At 44.7% G+C, this 23873-nt stretch overlaps 1 pseudogene; it reads right to left on the reverse strand.

The window, feature by feature from the left end:
* Positions 1–2117: 2117 nt before the first annotated feature.
* Positions 2118–15988, reverse strand: LOC148090720 (uncharacterized; annotated as a pseudogene).
* Positions 15989–23873: the final 7885 nt, after the last annotated feature.

A 23873-nucleotide genomic window follows, 5' to 3' on the forward strand; every position in this document is an offset into this window, starting at 1 on the left:
ACACACAGTCCTTTGGAGCCAAGGTGGGAGGTACTGGAGCTGCCAAGGAGAGCCTAACAAGAGATGTCCCCAAGGTCAACACCAAAGAAGGCCACCTGCACAGAGCCAGGGGCTACACAGGATACCTCACAGCAGACACCAGTAAAACATCTCAGGCTCTGCAGCCAGACAGCCCACTGCACAAGCTGCGTGACCTCAGGCAAGCTGCTTACTTTCTTCTAGGGAACACCTAGGAGTCCACTGTTTAAAGTATCGATGCAATCTGCTTCCAGACTCCATCCTGGTGGGAGACAGAATATGCAAGATCCTCAGCAACCAGTTTTGCATCCTAGCTCATTTCTGCAAGAAATTTAAAGAAGATCACTGTCACAGCCAGGGTGTGGTGGCACCCAAGACAAATTCAGGGAAGTTATAGAGCTTGGGACAGAATCTCAGTTGACAGCTGGTGGCTGGAAATGGGTCGAAAGTTTGTAAAACAAACTTAAACACCAAGGCAGAATGTAAGAGAGAGGTGAGAGGAAAATAGTGCCAATGACGTGGTGTCCACTGACCGTGCCTTGCCTGTAACTGTGGACTCGAGCTCTGGCTGGCTGCCAACTGCCAGTGTCATCTGTGCTGGGGGGCTCTCTCAGAGCTGCAGGCACTTGAGGAATCAGTGCCCACCAGCTTTCTACCAACCACTGACAATTGTAGGAAAAATACCCCAGCTCCCTCACCCCTTGGGTAAGATAATTCTCTATCATAGCCCACACTTCCCAGGGGATCAAGCTCCAGCTGCCCAGGGGGGAGCTGGCTTTGTAACACCCCCTGCCCGTGTCTGATTTCCCCCAGCTCCTTACAGTATGTCTCAGGATCTGTTTCTGGGGAAACCCAAACTAAACAACTAGGCACCTCTGTGTGCCAGGCCCTGAGCTAGAGGCTTTACATACACTGTGCATATCTGGGATGGCATCTATCAAGAAAGGACTGCCCACGCACACGGGCAAAGGCCAGGCCTCTGTTTCAACACAAAGGTTCATGATGACAAAGGGAACCATGAGCCAACTCTGAGGCCCAGGCAGGTGAGCAGAATGCGACTGAGCAGATCTTTTCAGGTCATGCATTCTCCGCCAAGGAAACAAGGCCAATGGAGGGAGAACCAGGTCTCCAAGCCTGCAAGTGGAGGCCCATTGTCTGGGGCCATGAGCCCTTGCAGAGGACACGCCCCCTGAAGAAATCATTTGCCTGCAGTGGATGGTGCTTAGTCTGCCCCACTTTTGCAACTCTGCCCCTTGCTCCATGGTTGGCCTGAATTCACCACCACAGGTCAGGGAAGGAAAAAGGAAAAGAGGCCTCTTCACCTCTTTCAGGAAAGGCAGGAGTGAACTCTAGGTAAGTTCAGAAGCTGGATCTTGAGCATTGCAAGCACAGAGAAGGCACAGAAAAGCACTGCCTGAGCCCCGAGCTACAATTGCTGCTGTCCTGCTAAGCAGCAGGAAAGCAGGCCATGCTGTGTGGCTTCTTTCAACAAAGCCCCCATGCCCCACTGAGGTTTATTTCATTTAGGGCAGTAGGAAATTTTTGGGTTATTATTAACCGCAAATGAAGGTTTGTGTTTCATTTAACTGCCCCACTTAACAAAAGACGCTCTGCTTTTGTAAATTAAAGAATTATTTTTAAGTGTTAGAGGTCACTGGGTAACCTTGAGTAAGGCCTTAAACGTGCTCAGGTGTTGGTGACCAATCTGTAAACTTAATAGGCTTGGTTTTTGTTTTGTTTTTATCCTAATCTGAGGATATTTCTTCCATTGCTTTTCAGAGAGAGAGGAAGGGGGGGGGGAGACATGGATTCATTGCCTCCCATACTCACCCTGATCGGGGCCAGGGATCGAGCCTGCAACCGAGGTACATGCCCTTGGCCAGAATCAAACCCAAGACCCTTCCATCCAGGGGCCGACGCTCTAACCACTGAGCCACACTGGCCAGGGCAACTTAACAGACTTGGGCAAATAACCCCGAAGGCTTTATCTATCTTAGCAATCTGATTCAGTTCACCTCGTTCCCTTCCCTCCACAGGGTTTCTTCAAAATTCACATCTCCCAAATACATTACGTGGAAAAAGCAAGATATAAAACAGTATTATAAAATACTGTCTTTAGTTTTAAAAACAAGGTGGGCATAGGAATGTGTCTCTGACTTTGTATATGCATCAGAAACTAGAACTGGGTCTTAGAAAGTACTTACCTGTGGGAGGAGGGGACAGGTACCGAGCAGGTGGGGTAACTTTTAGTTGCATATTTGTCCACATAGTGACTGTGTTATCTATTCAAATAATTAAACCAAAAGAAAATGAAACAAATCAAAAGAATCCACATCTTTATTTTATCTGTTCTTTCTAACCTTCAGGGTCTTTGGATATTGTAGGGGAGCCAACTCAGGATCCCCTCAAGTAGCCCACAGAGGATCCCATCCATAGACTAAATAAAGTTCAAAAAGGACAGCAAAATCTTCTCTCTGCCATCCATGAAAAAAAATCCCCTCTATCAGTTCCATATGCTAGGGCCTCGGGCATCATCCAAGGTCTTCTCCTGGCTGAGGTAACACCAGTCATCACCTAGGAGGAAGTTCGTGGGTACTGGCCATGGTCAGCCTGGCATTATGAAGGCTTTAAAAAGCATACTCAAAAAAGGTGATAGGAAAATTCATCCTTGAGGTTTATGGACAACAAAATCTGCAGTCTCTTTTATGGATGCTTTTCATGTTCTCTGCTGAGTGGTGAACAGCTGACCCGGGGAAAAGGTGGGGTTGAGCATCTTCCTGAATGGAAAGAAGAGCTGGTCACACTATCTCCCCAGAAGGGGTCTCCCAGGCCCACTCCTGGGCCCCTCTGAATGGTTGAGGAACCTTCTACTGCAGCTCTCACCCCCGAGAAGAATTTCTTTGCAGCCTCACCACTTCTGGCAGTTCCTGGTACCATCCAAGCTCTCATCATCAGCCCCGGCCTCTGCCCTTCCTGCTGGGCCAGCCGGGCCCTTCCCTTCCGTGTTCCTGCCCCGTCAGCTCAAGCCTCCTCAGCGAGCCGGCCTGTTTCTGCTGCTCTCTGATTGCCCTGCGCAGATACTATCTCTTCCTTTAGGGACTGTTCCTGCACAGTAAACAAATCTCGTGCCAAAGATCCAAAAGCAATCATCCTGCAAAGTTATCACCGGCTCCTTGAAAGGAAAAGCGGCCCACGTCCTGCCCTGGCCCCTCTGTCCTCCCAAGCTTCCTGGCTTCTCGGTGAACTTGTAGCACTACTTCAAAATGCTTCTTGCTCGGTTCAAATTGCAAGGGATGAACACATTTTTTTTATTTACTTTTATTTCATTTATTGTTGACAGTATTACAGATGTCCCCCATCCTCCCCCCTTTGCCCCTCTCCACCCAGCCCCAAGGAAGAACACATTTAATGAAGTTCAAGACGACCGGTTTCCTCCAGGCATCGCTCCATGTTTTCAGTAACAATGACACTTTGCCTCTTTATGAAGCCCAAGGGCACCAGTCTTTCAAAGAGGAAGCTGAGCTGGGCAGATGGACACTCCGAGTATCATCCATGTGTCCTAATCAGAGTTTCCTAACAGGCAGGACCCTGGCATGTCTGTCACCCTCTGGAAGAATGGGTGTGGGCCAAGAGCCTTGAATGATTCCCAAGGACCCAGAGTAATGCTGGTGACACTCGTCTGTTCTGACTGACACTTGGGTTATCAGCTGAGTGAACTCCTATGACAGTCTTAGACTCTGGCATATCAACCTAAGCACCTCCCTGGTTAAACTGCTTTATGCATTGGGCTTTGTGCATGGCTACTGGTTTTGAGCATTCGCTGCATGCCAACAACTATGCTGAGAGCTTTATAGGTCTACCTTGAGGATTCCTCCAACCACCCTACATGAAGGAGTTATCCCACTGGGGGCTCAGGGTGGCTGTGACTCACCATGGCCAGCACATGAAAGTGCTGTGACTCTCACTCAGGCTGCACACACTAGATCCCAAACCCCTAATCACCAGGTCATGCTGTACAAGCTGTCAACAGACTATTTACTCTATGGCTTAAAAAATAAGTAAAAACCAATTGTTCAAGGAAATGCAAATCAAAACCACAATAAGAGACCATGTCACTCCCATTAGGATAGCTATTGAAAAAAGAAAAAAATAACAGAAAATAAAAGGTACTTTGAGGATGTGCAGAAATAGGGGCCCGCGTGCACTGCTTCAGAGAACGGAAAAGGCCATCCTTTCCACTAGACACAAATCCGTCTCCACTTTGGCTCTCTGACGCCATCTTGTGTTACTTTTGAAGCAGCCACATTATTTTGGGGCTTTGTTTTGTTTTTTACCTCTTATAAACATTATTTTCTTTTAAGAACTTTTTTTTTAATTTTACAGAGAAAGAAAGAGGGAAAGAGAGAGAAACATCGACTTGTTGTTCCACTCATTCATGCATTGGCTAGCTGACTCCTGTATGTGCCCTGACCAGATATCAAACCCGAAACCCCGGCGTGGGACAACGGGACGACACTCCAACCAACTGAGCTCCTCGGCCAGGGCCTGATAACATTCTTTTTTTTTTAAATATGTTTTCATTGATTTTGAGAGAGAGAGGACTGGAGAGGGAGAGAGAGAGAGAAACATCAATAAGAGAGAAACAGCAGGGATCGAACCTGCAACCTGGGCAATTGGCCTGACTGGGAATTTAACCGGTGACCTCCTGGTACACGGGTCAACGCTCAACCACTGCGACACACCAGCCAGGCTATTTTTTAAAGAACAAAACGGTTTTCAAAGTTTTACTGTAGAAGAATTTCTACAAAATGCTATACTAATATAATAAGAATATTCTACAAGAAAAGCAACTTAACCCATTGTTCTAGCAGCCAGGGGCCTTGGCTTTTTCCTGAACATATTCATAAATATTCCAAAAATAACCTGAAGTGTCAAAGTTGGTTTTATACATCTTGCCTTTAGCACTGCCTTTGACAGAGAAACTATCTGTGAGATAAAAAAGGAAGATATGTTTCGTGTTTAAAGTTTTATCAGACTCAGAAGAGGAACACTGCACGTAAAGTATGTTAAAAGCCAGTCTTTACCTGCTGTCTTAACACGTCGCAAGCGGGCATGACATAAACAGTTCCAAAGAGAACTGCCTTGTTAATACAAATGTAAATGCAGTCCAGCGACACCCCATATTGCTAATGACTGAATCTATGCCTATAGATCTACTGCTCTATGGGGGTGGCTTATGTTGCTAAAGCCAAAATTGTTATCTCAAAAGGGAAGAAGAGAGAATAAATTACCCGTAATTGTGAAGGGCAATCAATCATCTCGTTCGTCTAGTAAATCTAGTATCAGGATTCTAAGCACCAGCACCTCAGACATTTTCATCAAACCTTTCTTGTTCTTATGAAATTGCAAACAAATCTTTCCTCACTCCTCACAGAAATAAAGAAATGGAAGCTGCTTCTGGAAAATTATACCTCAGGTTATGCGTGTCATTGAAAGGGCTTTAAAATATCTGCTCTACTCACAGGAGGCCTTGAGCTGAAGGGAGACTTGCAGGATTCAGACTCGGGCATTGTTCTGGAAATCCAGTCCCTTTTTCCACTGACCGACTCCACGTAGAGCCTGCGGGAGTACAGACAAAACAGAAGAGGACCTTGGGAAAGGAAAGGAAGCTGGGCCTTTCACATCTGTAGCCAATGTCTATGTCAAAGGATTAATTTTAAATGGCAATCCTTACAGCTCGAAGTAGAAAAAGTCTCAGAAGTAAAACATAACACTTACCTAGTGAGAAGCAAAGCAAATGAAGGCCTCATTTTTTTAAAAATTTTTTTCTTTAAATATGTATCACGTTTCCCCCAAATACACATGGTGTCATTTCTGAAGTAAAGGAGTCAGGCTTCGAGGTCAGAGAGCCTAGAGTGTAAAGCCTGCCTGTGTCACTGCCTGTGTGATTTGAACAGCTTCAGCAGCAACTCTGGGCTCCTAGGCCCTCATTGAGGTTAATGATACCTGCCTCAGGGGATTGAAATGAGTACATGTGATGCACCCTAAGACAGAGCCTGGCCCAATCAGGTGTTCAGTAAATGGCGGGTGCCATCTTCATGATGATGATGACAACGACAATCCTACTGTTACACTCCTAAACCACTATCCTCCCAGACACAAACCTGCCCCCTCTTCTAACCGGCAGTCACATTCACTAATAACAATAGCTAACATCCAGTGAGCACTTACTACGTGCCAGGTATGCACATTAAGTTATCTTACTTAATTCACTGTATCTGTGAATTAAGTAAAATAATTTCCTTTCCTGTAAAGAAAGGAAAGGTTCAGAGAGGTTGGGTAATGTACTAGTCAGGGTAAGCTAACTGCTATCACAAATAACACTAAAACCTCAGTGACTCAACACAGTGAAGGCCTACCTGTCCTCCATGCCCTTGATGGTCACTAAACCCCACTGACCTCTGTGTGACCTTGTCCCTTAACTTTGCCAGGAAAATGAGACTCCTCAGTTCATATGGTGAAGCTGGTGGCCCTGCAGATCCCAGAGGCTCTTAATGACTGTTCCAGAAAGGAGCAAGCTGTTGCCTGGCCACCACCCCCGACTGTCCTCTTTGAAGCACAGCTGACTTCTGCACTAATAAGAGAGGATGAGCAGGGACCTGGGTCTGTTATAAGGTTCCAGGGTTGGCTGAGCCCTACATGCACACACAGAAATATCACTAGGAAAGGGGTAGGAATTATGGGGAAAATAGGCCCTAGAGGCAACTTGTGGAAGTGACCAAAGAGATCAGGAGACCAACCATCCCTTACAGACAAGATGACCATGGCCTGCACAGGTCTGACTCACTGGCGATGGAAATGAAAGTGCATTGGGCAGCGTCATCAGGGAGTTCTCAACAGACTGCTGAATGTTCTGCATGTCTCTCCATGTCAGTAAAGGATTGAGGAGGACATTGCACTATTAGCCACAGCACAGAACATCAGAATTACTTTCAAGGATGCCTCCACCAGGGCCTCTCTGCAGTGGGATCAAAGACCCATTGATTATCAGCAATAAACGTAGTACTGCAAATGGTTCCCAAACCTGGCTGCTTGACTATGAGTGCATGAAACCCAAGCATACAAACATTGTTTCCTATCGTATATTTTTTAATGAAAATATATAGATGTTCAATTCAATCTCCCCATAGGTTAGTTATTTGGGGCTAGCCCAAGTATTGATATGTTGAAATGCTGCCCAAATCCTAAAATCTGATTACATAAATGAACAATCCCTTTCTTAGGTTTCATATGCTTACACTCTAGTACTACAGTTTTTCAACCTTTATTTTTGAAGCACTAAACTAACTATATTATCAAGGAAGAGGTTAGCAGTATCCCAAATTGAAGAAAATTTGAAACAGTGGAGCTTCTGTGGCTGGACGTGAAAAGGCTGGAGGCCAGCCTGTGCAGCATCCTCCTTCCCTGCAGGTATCCTCGGGGGACTCAAGGCTCCACCGGACACAGTATGCTCAAAATTAATGTGCATTTTCAAGATCCAACACCAGAGGGCCCAAGGCTGAGCCTTGGCTGAACGCTAGGTTAATTTTTCTCTATGTGCCCAGGATGACAAAGATTCCTGTTGCAAACTACATTTTTAAAGAGCCCAAGAGCCCATTTGCAGATCACAATGTTTAACTCTTTTGAAAATGTAGGCCTTCATTAGCGCAAAAGCTGCAATGTGTCCTGGGAAATTTAGGAACGCCATACTTCAGTCAGATCAGGCTTCTGCAAACCTCACACCAGAAAACAGCTAAAAAAATGTTCCATAAGAAGGTCATACACTTGGGCCTTAATGAGAGACAAAGCATAAATAAGCTTAGAAAACAATAAAAAACATAATACAATAATTATATTACATCTTTAAACAATGAAACCATCTCATCAAGCCTAAATTAATTTAAAGGTCAACAAAGCATAATTTATGGAGGCTCATAAAACTGCATTATGTAAATAATGATTACATCAATATCCCCTTCCCCTTTTCTCTATCTCTACCTATTAACTCTATTAACACTAGAACATCGTGTAGTTTATGTAACAAGTTTAAAAGGTGCCATGCTCTCCTGAGGCTGTATCTCTGATAAAAATAACCCAAACCCACAGGCCCCTAATTCACCAACATGTTACCAGACTCTGCAGTGTTGTGTCCTAGGATATCAGCACGGCAAGGGAGGAATGATGGGAAAGACTCTACGGGAGTCAAGAGAAAGAGCCCGAGGTAAAATACACCCATTTCCGAGTATGGCTGGGAACTGCCCTGGACATACGTTTTCAGTACTAGGGAGCTGAGCAATATGAGTCCCTAGGGAGAAAGGGACCCTGATTCATTAAGCGTCACCTATTCCAGGGCCTGGAATATAGATGTGAGCAAACACACACAAATTCCTGCCTTCATAAAACTTCTTTCCTTGTGAGGGAAGACAGTCAATTAACAAGTTGGTTGTGAGCAGTATGGAGATCAAGTACATCAGCAGAGATGGAAAGAGACTGTAAGAGTAGGTAGGGGTGTAAGAATTTATGAGTTTAAATAGGATGGGGAAGCCTGTTCCAGGAAGAGAGAAGGGAAGGGGGAAAGGCCCAGAGGCAAAAGCAAAGATTAGGAAGAGGGTCAGTTTGGCGAGAACAGAGAGATGAAAATGGAAAATAATTGGACACCATGTCAGAGAGAAAAGATAAGAGTGGAGGTGGGCACACTGGAGGGCAACACAGATGGCTGCAAGGATGTGGGCTTTTATTCTGAGGGAGATGGGCTGCCAGTGGCTTGTAAGGAAAGAAGAGCATCATTAGACTTCATAGGATTACTCTCGCTACCAGCTTGAGACTAGGCTGAAGGAGACAAGGGTACAGGAAAGCATATTATAGCCCTGGCCCAGCGTCTCAGTTGGATGGAGCGTCATCCCATAGCCAAAGGCTGTGGGTTCAATTCCCGGTCAGGGCAGATATCTGGGTTGCGGGTATGTTCCCTGGTCAGGGCTCATACAGGAGGCAGCCAATGGATGTTTCTCCCTCACGTCAATGTTTCTCTCTCTCTCTCTCCCTTTCCTCTCTCTCTAAAATCATTAAAAAAAAAAAAAAGGTACGTTACAAAAATACAGCCAAGAAATAATATTAGCTTGGTAATAGCACAACAACTTTTATCAGTCTATTCCTCTCGATGAGCACAATGATAATTTCACAATTTTTTATAAAATACAGCTGTTTGAAGACACTATAGAGTGACCAGAAGCAGACAGAAAAAGAAGAGGCATGAAGCAATGTCTATTACATTTTGAGCAAAAATGTTGTAATCAAATATTTTAAAATCTAGTCAAAAGGTTTTCCATGTGTAAAGGCAACAGAAAATTATTCTCAGATGTCCAAGGACTGGAAAACATATCCTGCACATTGCTTTTAGAAAAAATTACTTGAAGACATACTAAGGCCAAATGAAAGAGAAGTCAAAATTAAGAACTCAGAAACAGGGAATTTGTAGTATAAGAGGATTTGTGTAATGCTTCAACTTGGGCAAGGGAAGACATATACATTAGAATTTCATTTCTTTTAATTTATAGTTGACCAACACTATGAGAGACTGTGGTATGCATCCCACCCATAGCCCACTCCTAGGGTGGGAGGGGAGAGTAGAAGGCATAGAATCTCTACAGAGATAGAGGGATTGAAGAAACTGTCCATGTTACTTGGGTACTGGACTCAAAGGTCTTTCCTGCCTCTATTGGGCACCAAACTCACTGATCCCATTGGATTGTGTCCTATCTGATGGAATCTAGAGCTTTGGGCAAGGCTTGGCCCTGCATCTTATACTGATCTGTTCCTATTCTGTAGCTGCTCCTTCCCATTGTTCCGTGCTTCACCCTGCAACACATACAAATCTCCCACATTTGATTAACTTAAAACAGTATCTATGTTGTCCTGCCCCAACACTTTCTAACAATAGCTAAACTTTTTACAAAGAGTCACTGAAATCGAGTTGTGATGAGGAATCATGCAATGGCCAATTTTATTACAAAATAACTTGGAAATTTATGTTCTTGTTGAGGGAAGAAAAAATTGTGCTTCAATATATGGCAGACAATCAACAATAATTACCTGGTGGGCATGTATTACATTTATAACAGGAGAAAAAAAACTGTACTAGGAAAGAGGCTGAGGATGTGACAATGTAGTTTGGGGAAGAGCCAGGCCACATCCAAAGTTAGCATCCCTCTCTGATAACCAGATCCTGCAAAGGGACACCAGACCAAGGGCAGGGGCCACTCGGCTTCTCCACACCCATTTTACAGATGGAGGAACCAAGGCCCAGAGAAATTCAATTTGACTCAATTCACTTCCACATCCTTTTTTTTTTAATGGGTCTACCATGAATAAAGAAATCGAGGAGAGGAGGTAAAGTGCTTGTTATGTATCGACAGAAGGTCAACAGCAGTCTAGTGCTGGGTCACAGTGCCTATGTCATTCACCTGGCTTCATCTCATCCTGAAGGCCTCTATCATCTCACAGCGTCACAAGAAGGGTGGGTACCATGCAGTGAGATATTTTGAGAGAGAAGAGACTATAGTCACATAACTTTTATTACATATATTATTATAATCATTCTATTTTATTATTATTGTTAATCTCTTATTGTGCCTAATTTATAAATTAAAATTTCTCATAGGTATGTATGTATGTATAGGAAAACAAACAGTATATGTAGAGTTGAGTACCATACAAGATTTCAGGCATCTACCGCGGGGGTCTCAGAATGTATCCCCCAAGACCACTCTAATAGGTATCAAATATAGAATTTACTATATTCTATATAAAGCATTATTATGAACACTTAAAATATATTAAGCTTCTAATCTACACAAAAGCCAAAGGAGATTAGTACTATTATGCCCATTTTAGAGACAAGGAAAATAAAGCACAGAGAAGCAAATTCCCAAAGTCACACAAGCTATTGGCAGAGCTGGAATTTGAATGTAGACAGTCTGGCTCCAGAGCCTTTGCTCTTATCCATTATGCTATACTGTCAAATTTAAAGATAAATGACAAAGTGGAAGAAAAAAATATTTAAAACTCCTATCACACAGTGCTAATCTCCCTACTATTTTAAGAGCTCCCGCTAAGAAAAAGGCGAACAACCCAATAGAAAAATAGGCAAAGCATATGAAAAGCTAGTTCACTACAATTAAATACGTATAAGAAAAATGCAGGTTTAGTCCCAGCGAGATACCATGTCTCACCTATCAGGTTGGCAAAAGCCCAAAAGTTGGGGAAACAGCCTCACATACATTGCTGGGGGAATACAATAAATATGAGATCTATGGACAGCAATTTAAAATGACAAATCCATATACCCAGTAATTCTATCTAGAAATCATCCTACAGATAGCTCACATGTGCAAAACGGCATGAATGTAAGGCTAGTCAATGCCACCTTTGTGACAGCAAAGTCCTGAAACAACCTTAAAGGCCATCAGTAGGGACTGTTTGAACACATTTGGCACATCCATATAAGGGAGTGCTCTGCACTTTTAAAAGACTGAGAAAGCGCTTTATGGGTTGATACAAGACAATTTCAAGATATATTAAGGAAAAAAGAAAGGTGCATAGTGTGTATTATAAATTATTCTTTTGTGTATGTCATATATTCTTTTGTGTGAAAAAAAAGGAAAGGAATATATCTTGTATCAACTTGAACAGGCATACAAAATACCTTTGGGGCAAGACAGCAAGTGGGTAGATGGCGGGTAGGACAGGAAGAACTTCCCCAAAGAGCTTTTGCATTTTTGAGGCTGAACCACATATTTCTATAACTTATTTCTAAATTTTAACAAATAATTTTTAAAGGAAAGGGAAAAAGAAAGACCTTTTAGAGGAGGGGTTAATTTAGGACTCTCTGGCTCCAAGATGACAACAGTAATGAGATAGACTCTCCATGAACCCATCAGGGCTAAGAATACAAAAGGGATGTCAGATATCCCCAAGGGCACTAGGATTCTTTCATTCAGACCCACTCATACAGTTCCCATTGCCTTTCCCCATTATGCTCCTGAGGCTCATTCAGAGCTAAGATTCATGCACCAGTGACATCTGGTAACATAGGTAACCGTGGGCAACCGGGCTTCTCACATGGTTGTCATAGCAACTGTGATGTTCCTACAATTGGGTTTTCATCCTGAAGTAATTATCAGGCCTTGTGGTGGGCTCCTCCACATTTGCAGTTATTTACATCGGTGACAATTATGAATGAGCCTAAATTAGATGCAATTTCAAGTGAACTATTAAAGAGAGGCTGTGAATTAAGTCAGATTTACATATCCTTCCATCAAGACTGGCAAATCTCTTGAGTTGTATGCCTGGTGCAGTTCAGGGATGGTGTGACACCTGCACTGCAGCCATCAAAAGCCACTGGATGGCCAAAAACCTGCCAAAAAACCAAGATGGGCAGTCCCTTCTCTACCCGCCTTACATCCCTCTCCTACCATAAGTAGTGGGAGCAGACGCAGCAGGATCTTGGTTTCAACCCAAGAGGTCCTCAAATAAGGTCATTTCATTCAACGCCATTTCATTATATCATTGATAAGATGCTGTAGGAACTTAACTCTTGTTTATATCAATTAGCCTTGGGAAAATTGATTTCTCTATCGTATATCATCCTGCTTAAAGTCGCAGAAACTACAGACAATGTTAAGTGAGCACTTACTGTATATAGAATAAAGCTTTCTGACTTATCAGCACTTTGTAAAGCCCATAGTCATACATAATTAGTCCCACTTTACACTGGAGAAACCTCAAGCTGCCCAGAGTATCTCCACTGGAAAGTGATGGCGCCAGGATTCATAACCACGTCTCAGAGCTTCTTCCCCTTCTGCCACCTCACTCGAGGACCGAGGATGAAATTTTTCTTTGTGTTTGGAAAATGACACTGAGATTCATGAAGTCCATGTGCCTTCATGTCAGGACATTAGAAAGGACTTGTAGGATTTGGGTTTGTTAGTTGCTTTTAGGGAGAATTCAAGGAAGCACGGCTTTGCTCTGGATTAGATGCTGTCAGGAAGCCTGCACTTGAACAGCCTCTGAGAAGAACAATGTATAAAGTCCAGGCTTTGTACTTAAATTCATTTGAGTGGGGCTTTCTCAGGTCACTCTCTGAGTACTGTACAGATCTGATAACTATACTGCTGCTAAGATTAGGTTATTAAAAAATCCCAGGGTGGTCAAAGAATTAGACCCATGGTTAACGTTTACTGAGAGTCAAGAGAATTAACCAACCAAGTAAGTTAACTTAGGTATTCCTTACTCATGGATTGATTCCCTTCTATGCCAGGAGCATAGTGAGAGACCTTGCTAACTAAAGACCCTCAGTGAGAATGGGCCCATGGGTATAATAACTTCAGTCACCGCTAGATGGCAATAACGGCGCTAAGTAATTGGTTATTAAGATGGGTCCTTCTCAGAACTGAGCACCATTTCTGTTACACAGTCCCCGTCCGTGGACCTCATGGTCTAGGTAATGAAATGGACAGACACATACCAATAAAATATCATGTCTTAGTAAGTTCTTTGAGCGTGCACAAGGGAGGATCCATCTGCTGGGGAGAGGGAAAGTCCTGAGAAAGAGATGAGCAAAATATGAAGGATCCAAGGTCCAAGAATAAAAAGGAGTTGGGAGGTGATGGGTGGGAAAGGAGAGCTCAAAGGGAAGAGCCTGTTGAAGGCTCCAGGTGAATGGGAGGCAAGTGTCTGGAGCCCAAAGGGTAGGGACCAGCAGCCTCAGGAGCCTTGTTCATTTGGTGGTTTGGGTCTATACCTAAAGCCCAATAGGGGGTCACTGAGGGGCTTTTACCCTTCCAGGGGAGAGAGCTGGTAGCTAGGTTTGATTTGCATTGATAAGGCCAGATTTGCATTTTGAGAGTCAAATGGGTCTCCTCTGGAGATCCACTGAAGAGAGCCAAGTGGAGGCAGGGAGACCAGTTAGAGAATTATCACTGGAATCAATGGAGGAAGAATGTGTCTAGGATCAGGGCAGGGACAATGGAGATGAAGGGAAAAGACTGAGCAAAAGGGGAAAAAAAGTACCAGGACTCACTGGCTAGGGGGTGACACAGGCAAGGGGAGTGCCCCAGAGGGCTCCCAAGTGTCTGCTCAGCCAGGACAGCAGATGAAAGGGAAACTGAAGGGGAAGAGGGACCTTAAATGGTGACTGGGTAGCTGAGAAAGTCATGAACAAGCTGCTTTGAAGGGCTTTGAGATCCCCAGGTGGAAATGCCCAGAGGGACATTTGAGTCTACAGTTTGAACACAGAAGCATGTCTGTCGGCTGGGCAGGGATGAGACCAGCAGTCAGCGAGGACGGGAGAGAGAAGCAAGGCCACGGGGGGGGGGGGGGGGGGGGGGTAGCCTGGGCCCCGGAATTCAGCAACTGATGACCTCCAGACGCCTAAAGAGGCCTCAGGAATCTAACCAGGGACAGAGGTCACGGGAGATAGAGACAAGGCAAGGTTTCCAGAGAATCAAAGCATCAAAAGAACAAAAACTGGGAGATAATAGGATTAGAAGAAACCACTGAATCCGTTCCCTTCCTGCCAATTGCCCTCCCTTCTCTCACGGCTGCCTTCCGTGCCCCCCATCGCTTCACCCGCCTTGTAAACACTCCGGCCCAGAAACCTGGGCGCCATTGTTCCTGGCACCTTATCACCCAACTGCCTCTGACTTGGATCTTTTGCAGAGAGGAACGTGGCGTCGTAGGTCAGCTGCTCTGAAGGAGGATTTTTGACATTTCAGACATTCCCCTTGTCCATTCCTGTTTCAGTAAAGGCAAATTCAACTTGACTCCTCTTTTTTTCTTTTAATGGAGGTAACAGACCTGGGTCCTGGGTCCCAATCCCAGCCCCCTCCTGTATAGACTGAGAGCCTTGGGCAATTATTTACCTCTCTAAACTCTGGCTTCCCTAACTAAAATAGGGTTGCTCTGCAGCTCTCATATAAATAGAGAAAAAAATATAAAAGCAAATGTGATCAAATGTTAACGGGGGGCTCTAAGGCGTGTGCATTTCCAAGGGCCCCGGCTGCTGCACATGTGCAGGGTCACTTGAGGCCTAGTGGGAGCCCCGACGCCCGAGATTCCGCGTGGGCTCTGCCACCGGAGCAGATTCCTCTCTGGGCTTTTAATAAACGCAACTTGCACCTCACAGGCTGCTGTGCAGGCTTAAGACGATAAGCCACGTGCACGGGCAGCCGGCCCAGCGCCGGGGCCGCAGTCCCCTGACTGAAACGCAGGCCTGACACAGCGACACCACGTACCAACAGCCCGCGAAGCGAGCGCGAGGCTGCCCACGTTGAAACTGCGCGGAGAGATACAGCGACTCACACTGAGCACAGCGGCCAACGCTGGCGCGCGGGGCGGCGCGCGGCGGGGCGGGGCGGGCCGAGCACGGCGCTGGCGACCAACAGCGGGGCGGGGACGGCAGCGGGGCGGGGACGGCAGCGGGGCGCCGACGTGCGGCCGGCCGGGAGGGAAATGGCGGAAGGGCGGGCGGGGCCGGAAGCGACCGGCCGCCAGGGGGCAGCCGCGCGTCTGCAGGCCGCGGCCGGCTGGAACCGGTCTGGCCGGAAGTTGGGGCGGGGCCTGGGCTTCCGCAGCGACGCGTCACGTGGCAGGCCGGGAGGAAAACAACAAGATGGCGGCGCAGCGGCCAGGGTGCGGTTCGCCCGGCGCCCCTGGGGCCGGGGGTCCCTTAAAGGGCGGCGACCGGGGGCAGGGCGGGACGAGCCGGATGGCGCGTTGGAGACGTGCTAGGCCGTCTCACATGCTAGGCTGTCTGTTGGAAGCCACGCGGCTGGTCCTGGGTCGAGAAGCAGACAGCCGCACGTGCCAGGCGGACCGGGCCCTGGGCACCCCCGAGGGTCCCCCAGAAGCCGCTGGCCTGCTCCTCGGTGCCCATTGTTTGCTGCGCCTTGCTCACTATAAGCAGGACGGCAGAAACGCCTTTCTCTGGGCGTTTTCTTGCTGAGGGAGAGAGACGGTGCTGCAGATCGTGCAGGGCGCAGCCTCGTTGGATTCAACTGCATTCTCCCCTCTTTTCGCAGCAATTTTGCTTACCGTTTCCTGCCTCTGTCCAGAGGGTTAGAACATCCTCCCTCCCTGGTGGGGAACGACCCTGAGTGAGCTCTAGGCCTTCCAGGAGCTTCCCCGCCCTGCCCAGTGTTGCTGGAATTGGTTTGTGCAAGGAGCTGCTCTGGGGACAAAGGAGGTGTGACAGAGCCCGAAGTTCTGTTATTTTATCGCACCACCTGGGCTGGCTTTTCAGAAAAGAAAATGTAGATGTTGGTGGCTGTGTATTCTGTAATGTAGTGCGTTAGTGTGCACGGCACTTAGATGGAGGCCCGAGGCTTCCCCTTCGAGTCCGTGCGCCCAGCCCTTCAGTCTCCGCCCGGTTAATTTTCATTCCTCATCGCCGTTTTACTTTGAGTTTGGGACGTAAAAGAGCCAGTGTGGGTAAAAATAGCACATGCCATTCGGCTTGCGATGGTATATTTAGCATAAAGGAGACATTTGTCCCTGGTTTTATTTATAAGTTTGTCCACTTAGAGTTGGGATCCAGATTCTCATTGTGAGACTACTGGAAAGGCTCTGACATGATGTGCCTTGGTTCGTTTATTCTTGTAATAAAACTTGTTTCCCAAAGGTTTGTGAGGTTTAATTAATAAAAATTTCAGAATTTAATAATGGCCCCGAATAACTATGTCCTACAGGAAAGATTACTTTCTTTATGAAGGAGGGATTCCTTATGGTTTCCTCAGTCGGCTAGGGATTTTAACATTTGTACTCTAATCAAAACTGCATTGCTATTGACAGATTAGAAAGGGTATGATGTGATCAGGAGGTGGGGGAAAGGGTCAAGGCTTTCACTTTAAGGCCCAAGCAGAGGTCTGAGAGAATTTCCCTTCAGCCACTCCATTTTGTATCCACCCCCTCAGAGGTTTCACTTCAAACGCCATCATTTGGCAAAGAAAGACTGGACTAAATTTCAAAGGATCCCTTAACCTGGAGGATAAGAACCCCTTCCCTCAGCCTGGGAAAAGAATGCAGCATGCTGCTTAGCAATTCCTCAAAAGGAGGCTGCTTCATAGTGTCCCTATATTTTGCAGGATTACCCCCCTTTTTGTCTCCTTTTGTGCACAGGATTCAGGTAGAAAATTGGGCATTTATTTTTTGCAAATGCAATAAAGAGACAAGCACAAGAATTAGAAAGCATCCTCAGACCTTAGGTTGTGGTTGTTTGCCTCCAGTTTCATTATCACTGCCCTTTGATAAAAGAAAATGTAGTTTAAATTTTCAAATATTTTATTATAGCAAATTTGATTTCTTGAACTAGAAAAACAGTAAAGAAAGGTAAAATGACTTATAATTCAGGTACTGCCCTTGCAGGCATAGATTTCAGTTTGTTTTGGGGGAGACTGTGGTGTGTACAATTTGGTACCTTCCTTACTGACCTTTTAAAAATACATTGTTTTAGTTCCTATTATGTAAAGCAAATTATGCTCAACAGAAAACATAAATACAAGAAAAAAGTCACCCAGAATGCCACTACCAAGAAATAACCAATATTTAACAAATTTTGTTTGTCTTAAAATAATACTATATCTAGTTTTGCAACACAATTTATATTTAGCCACATATAATGTACATTTTCTTATGTCAAATAAGAGTACTTCTGTGTGAAAAGCTTTTTGCATATTTTTGTAAAATAAGGTTATAATGAATCTGACTATTTTAAGGTTCATTGATACATATTTGACTCCCCAAATTGTTGGGTTAATGGTGTTCCCTCCAGAGTCTTCTAATTACTGTGCGTCAGCATTCCACCTGAATTCAAATCCCTCCTCTTCTATATTGATTATCCCCACTCATCTACACTTACTCGTTTAAGTTATAAATCATATATTGCTTGTGTGCTGTTTTTGATATGGGTATGTGTCTAATAAGTACCACACATGAATGTCTAACTTCGAGTAAAATATTTAAAAGGAATTATTTTACTGTCAACCTATTACAATATAGAATCTGCTTTTCCTTTTAATTAGTTCCTTTGTAAAGATGTCATTCAAAAGAAACAAACTGCTGAAGTTTTTTTCCAATGTGCAGCAAATACACAAACTTTGAAGTTCCCCCAAAGTATCTAATGTGAATGAATGTTATTTATTTAGGCTAAAGACCTCTAAACACATATTAACGTGCTGTCATTTTATTAGCTATTTTCAATTGTTTTACTGTGGATACACTACTAGATCCTTTACAGTGACAGGAAAGACAGCTCTGTTCAAAGCAAGGTGGCCAAGTAGTTCTGAGTTTTCTCTATATTAGTGTAATGATGCTTGGATACTCCTTACCAGGAAACCATTGCACAGTCTGATCTAAAATTAAACTCTCTTTCCCACAATCCTTCCTTTGCTGTCTAAAAATGATTTAGTTCTACCAAAAAGCAAAGAGGGATAAAACAAATTCATGAATAATGGGAAATACTTAGAATAAGATACATTCGACGAGAAAGAACACAGTTCAAAAACATTTGAGAGGATTTGATGCATTAAAAGCTACCATATATGGCAATCATTTTTCTCTAATAGGTCTTCCTTTTGGTGACATACCCCAGCGCAGAGCCTTATCTCTGGGAGTACAGTGTTTGATGCCAGTTACGAAACAGTTTAAATCTACAGATGCACAGCAATACACAACACACAATTTTTTTATTAGCTATGTCAGCACTGTGCATCTGAGATTAAAATCAGTTACCAGAGATTGAATGATTCACTGTGAGCCTTTGGAGACAGCTCTAGATTTGTTTTGTCGTTTAGATTTCAGAGCTGATACTCAAGACATCAAGTGAATGGATATTTTAAATTTAGTTCTTTTAAGGGTCAATTGACTTTGATCAGCTTTTGGAAGCTATATAGCTCTTAGAAACCTGTCTCCTAGAAGTTAAAGTGTAAAATCTGCTACTGATATAAATGAAGGGGGGGAGCATAGCAGGAGGAGGAAGACATTTTTTCTCAATATTTAAAAATTAATTGAAAGGAAAAGATCTTGTAAATTTGCCCCTTAACTCAGCTCTGCCAGAAATAAATGGGCAATCTTGGTCGCTTCATGTCCTAGACTCTAGGCCCCAGAGTCTTGGCTGCTATTTTTGCAAGCTGGAGGCACCTTCCAGTAGGGCCAGGGCTCTCCAGGCCTGTGCCTCACTATCTTCTAGTCTCCCCCCACTTTCCCTCTCTCCCCGAATCAAATAGCCCCGAAGGCCTGCTTCCCATCCTTTCAAGGCTCTATGGAGCAGAGGTTAAGAACTGGGGCACAGGACTCAGAGGAAGCCAGACTTGGGTTCCAGATCCATCATTTACAAACTGTGTGACCCTCGGGCAGGTCAACATCTTTGGGCCTCAGTTTCCATTCCCCAAATTGGGGATATTTCTTAGGATAGATTGATGGACACTACATACTGTCTGTAATAGCAAAAGATTGTAAAATCCTACATGTCCAATAGAACACTAGTATAAAAATGTTTGATTGATCCCTACAATGAAATGCTATGGAACTATTCAAAAGAAATGAGTAGCCCAGCTGGTGTGGCTCAGCGGCTGAGCATCGATCTAGGATCCAGGAGATCACGGTTTGATTCCCAGTCAGGGCACGTGCCCGGGGGTTCGGGCTCAATCCCCAGTTGGGGGCGTGCAAGAGGCAGCCACTCAATGACTCATTGGTGTTTCTCTCTCCCCCCCCTTCCTCTCTCTGAAATAAAGATGAATTAAGAAAAAGAGAAAGAAATGAGCAGCTCTCTAGTGATTTCCAAAATATATTACGTTGAAAAGTCAAGATAAGAAAAGCTGAGTAGATGATGCCTTCATTTGTGTTAAAAGAGAAAGGAATAATATATTTATATTATGTTAATGCAATGGTGGTGGTTGCCAAAGGTCTGGGTGAGAAGGCATTTCCTTTTCACCGTGTACTTTTCTGTTCTGTTGGGAAAATGTCTAACCACTTGCATAAAGTATTAAATTTCTTTAAATTAACAACAGGACCCCACCTTAATTCCAGAATCTCTTCATTTGGGAAGCCTGAGCTGGCCCTTTGCCTCCCTTCCCAGGGAGTTTCACCCTCCTCAGACTCCCTGATTCACCACAGTGTTTACCTCTGTTACTTTGTACTTTACAGCACTCATCCCACTGTATTGAATGTAGCTGTCCCCATAACTGGTTTCCCTAGAAAAGCACCTAGAAGATAGGATCAGTATTGTGTTCATTTTTATGTTCCAAGGATACAGCACAAAATAACACACACACACTTTAAAAAAAAAAAAGAATGAATTGTGCCCTAGCTGGTCTGGCTCAGTGGTTAGAGCATCAGCCCGAGGACTGAAGGGTCCCTGGTGATTCCAGCCAAGGGCAGGCTGGATCCCTGGCCCCTGACAGATCGAATGTGGGAGGCAACCAACTGGTGTGTCTCTCACATCGATGTTTCTCTCTCTCTCTCTCCCACTCTCTCTGAAAGAAAAAAAATATCCTTGGGTGAAGATTAAAAAAAAGAATGAATTGGAAACGTCACCTAGCAGAGTCTCTCCCACCACTGCCCTGGTCCTATTCTGGTTGCCCCCAGGAGAGTCTGAGCTCAGCAGACTCAGCACTATAATCTGTCCCCATCCTGTACTATCAGATAGCCTCATCAAATCCTCTTATAGTTCGTGCTACACCTGACTTTTCACTGTTTTTCTAGTTGCTGTTGGTTTGCCTTATTTTGTGTGCTTTTTAAAAAATCCACAATGCCCTCACACTCCTTGCCTTTGCACATGTAGTTCCCTCTGCTATTGTCCTTTCCTATTTCACCAGCTAAGTCTCCTGCATTCAAAGTCACTTCCTCTTTGAAGCCTTCCTGTTTTTCCCCTGCCTTAGTCAGATACACTTAACTTGATGTTCCCATGGCTCTCTGATCAAATTTGTGATCTATCATTTATTGCAATTTTACATGTTAGTCTACCTGACAAAAATAAGTGCTCTGCATAGAAGGGGATTTTTTTACCTTGTTTATCTCACTCTTTCCAGAATTTATGCCTGGCACATAGCAGGCACTCAATAAATAATTGTTGCGTGAATGGGTTAATGAACAAGTTAATAGTAAGTGCTTGTGATACTATTTTGGTGGGTTGCACATAGCAGTCATCTGTTACTTATTTGGGGCAACACACCTGTATGCTGTGTCATATTCATATCTTGGCCTGGCACGTTGAACTGGAAGCTTTTCGTGGTGTTTACCACTCTCATGCATGCAAAGAAACCTAATTACAAAAGCCCTCCTTAAGGCCCTTAAAGTACAATTATCATATTTAACAAGAAAAAACACAGTTAAATTTCTGATAAATAACATTTTAGTGAAATAACGTCCCAAATATTACTTATACTAAAAATTATTGTTTATCTGAAATCCTAATTTGTCTGGGTGTCCTGTATTTTATCTGACACTCTTACCTCAAAGACTAAGATTTCCAAACCCTGTCTTCCTGCACTGAGACCCAAGAATTCTCGGAGGATTTTATGAACTATGCAATTTTATCATCTTTATTAAATAAATAGGCAACACAAAATCTCCCAACTCTGCTTACTAATATTTTTACACATAAGCACTTTGTTTTCTTCCACAAATATTTTATTATATTTTAACCATCTATAGGTTAGAGCCTAATTTATAGTAATTTAGCCTCTTAGCCACTTAGCAGGAGAATTGGATCTGAGAGGGAAAATCTAGGTGGCTCCATCTGAATTCTCTATACTGTATACAGCACTTTCTTTCCATCTTTACTCTGCAGAGATTATCCCCAGGCACAGTAAGGCTCCTCTCGTCCACCGAAACCCTGCAAAGCTCTTTGGGCTGTAAAATGCCACTTCCCTGTGGAGGAAAGGGGACAGTCACAGTACCCAGGGCTGGCACCTGCACTCGCCTAGCTCAGCAGCCATTATGTATTATTACAAATTAGGCTTTCTACAAGACTTTTAAAAGTTGAAAACCTTATCTGATCTTAAAAGGGGGCATTTTGAGGTTTCAGTTTCTTAGCTCTGATAAATGATCTCATAGGCCAAAAATGCAGGCACCAACTGCAACTGCACATATTTTTGTTTCAAAGGCACAGTCCCCTGTGACATTAAATCTGCAGGTTCAAAGTGGATGACAACTCTTCACAACATTCCTTTTTTGTTACTTGTAATTAGTTTTCCCTGTGATTCTAGAAAATAAGATAATATCACAAATGCCATCCCATCTGTGCCATCCAAACTTGAAAATTACACGCTAAACACTGTCCTGGGTGTCTAAACTCCTGCAATCAAAGCCCTGCGTTCTGAAAAATGCAAAACTGGACGTCAGAAATTGCTAAAAAGCGGCAATTGGAATGTGAGAGAAATGTAATGAGACTTAAACATAGCCCAGAAACCTGGTGAAAATGGCTCAGTGGGAGGTGGAAAATCAATTTACCTGGGCCCTGGTAAGACTGGAGCCTCGCCTCCGGGTGTCAGGACCATCCACTGAGACTCCCAGGCCGAGTCTGCACTCGGAGCCCGAGGCCAGGGAGGGCAAGGGTGGCCTGATGGCAGTTCTCAAAAAGAAACTGCCACCGAGCCAACCATCTTTGATCTTCAGAAATGCACTGAAGAGACAGTGTGTCAACAGCTTTGTTCCGGGAAGGCCGGGGTTTCTTTTCCGAGCAGCTGCCTGCAGGCAGTTCCTGGCGAGGGCGACCGCTGCGGCCGCGAGCGCAGTGCAAAGGCCCTGGATGTTTACGTGCAAAACCCAGGAGAATCGTGTTATTTCTTCCTTCAGAAAAGTAGGATAGCAATCAGCTACCGCTCACCTTGCAAATCACAAAAGCTTCTAAGGTGAAGAGAAGTTCTTTGACGACTAAGCAGCAGGAGAAATCTCAGAGATTATCCTACGGTGTAAACTGATCTATTAAGAGAAGACAGATCTGATGCATGCTGGACCCATCCTGTGGCCTCTTACACACGCTCGTCCTGTGTTTTTTGGTTTGTTGATTTTTAGTACGTTATAATTTGTCAGTCCATCTGTCAAAAATGAGTTTTCATCGCTGCGGAGCCCGATCATTTTAAACCTGTGCATAGTCAATGTGACTTCATGAAGTTTCTTTTGTCCCACCCCGTGTGCTTAGCAGAGTTGATATTTCAGGGCTTTGGTGTTATGTCTTGATAATGAGGAAATCTATTCATTCCAACACATTTGCCGAATAACAGACTAGGCCTGCCTTGGGAACTGACTTCGAGCTGAAGTTTATTTCCTCTCCGAAGGTAAAATAGAGACACCGCTTCCCATTTCAGCTTAACAGGGTGACAAGGGCGGGGGCTCGGCGCAGGAAATGTGCGGGCGCCTTTAAGAGGCGCCTCTGTACTTTTCCACCGCCCTCGCCAGCCCCGCCCACGCGGCTGCCAGCCTGCAGGGCCTGGCGGACTGCGGCTGCGCGGCGGGCGTGCGCATCTCGTTGCCTGGATACCGCCCCCTCCGCCCCCGGCGCTCGCAGCCCTTTTGTTTCCAAGATGGCTCCCCCGTCCTGTCTCCAAGCGCCAGGAACAAAGCCGGTTGAGCGCCCTTGAGCTCAGCAGAAAGCCCAGAGTTGTATGGCCGGCTTTAAGAATGTCCAGTGTCAATATTTATTCACTTCCATAACCTTACAAAAGTGGTTGTAGTTAGGTTGTCTGGGCGGGAGAAGCACCAGGGTGTGCCCCAGGGTGTGCCAGCCACGGCCTCGGCCTTCCTGTGGCAGAGCTTTTGGCTTC

Source organism: Miniopterus natalensis, chromosome 22, assembly GCF_054644295.1.
Source record: "Miniopterus natalensis isolate mMinNat1 chromosome 22, mMinNat1.hap1, whole genome shotgun sequence".
In the NCBI taxonomy this organism is placed as follows: domain Eukaryota; kingdom Metazoa; phylum Chordata; class Mammalia; order Chiroptera; family Miniopteridae; genus Miniopterus; species Miniopterus natalensis.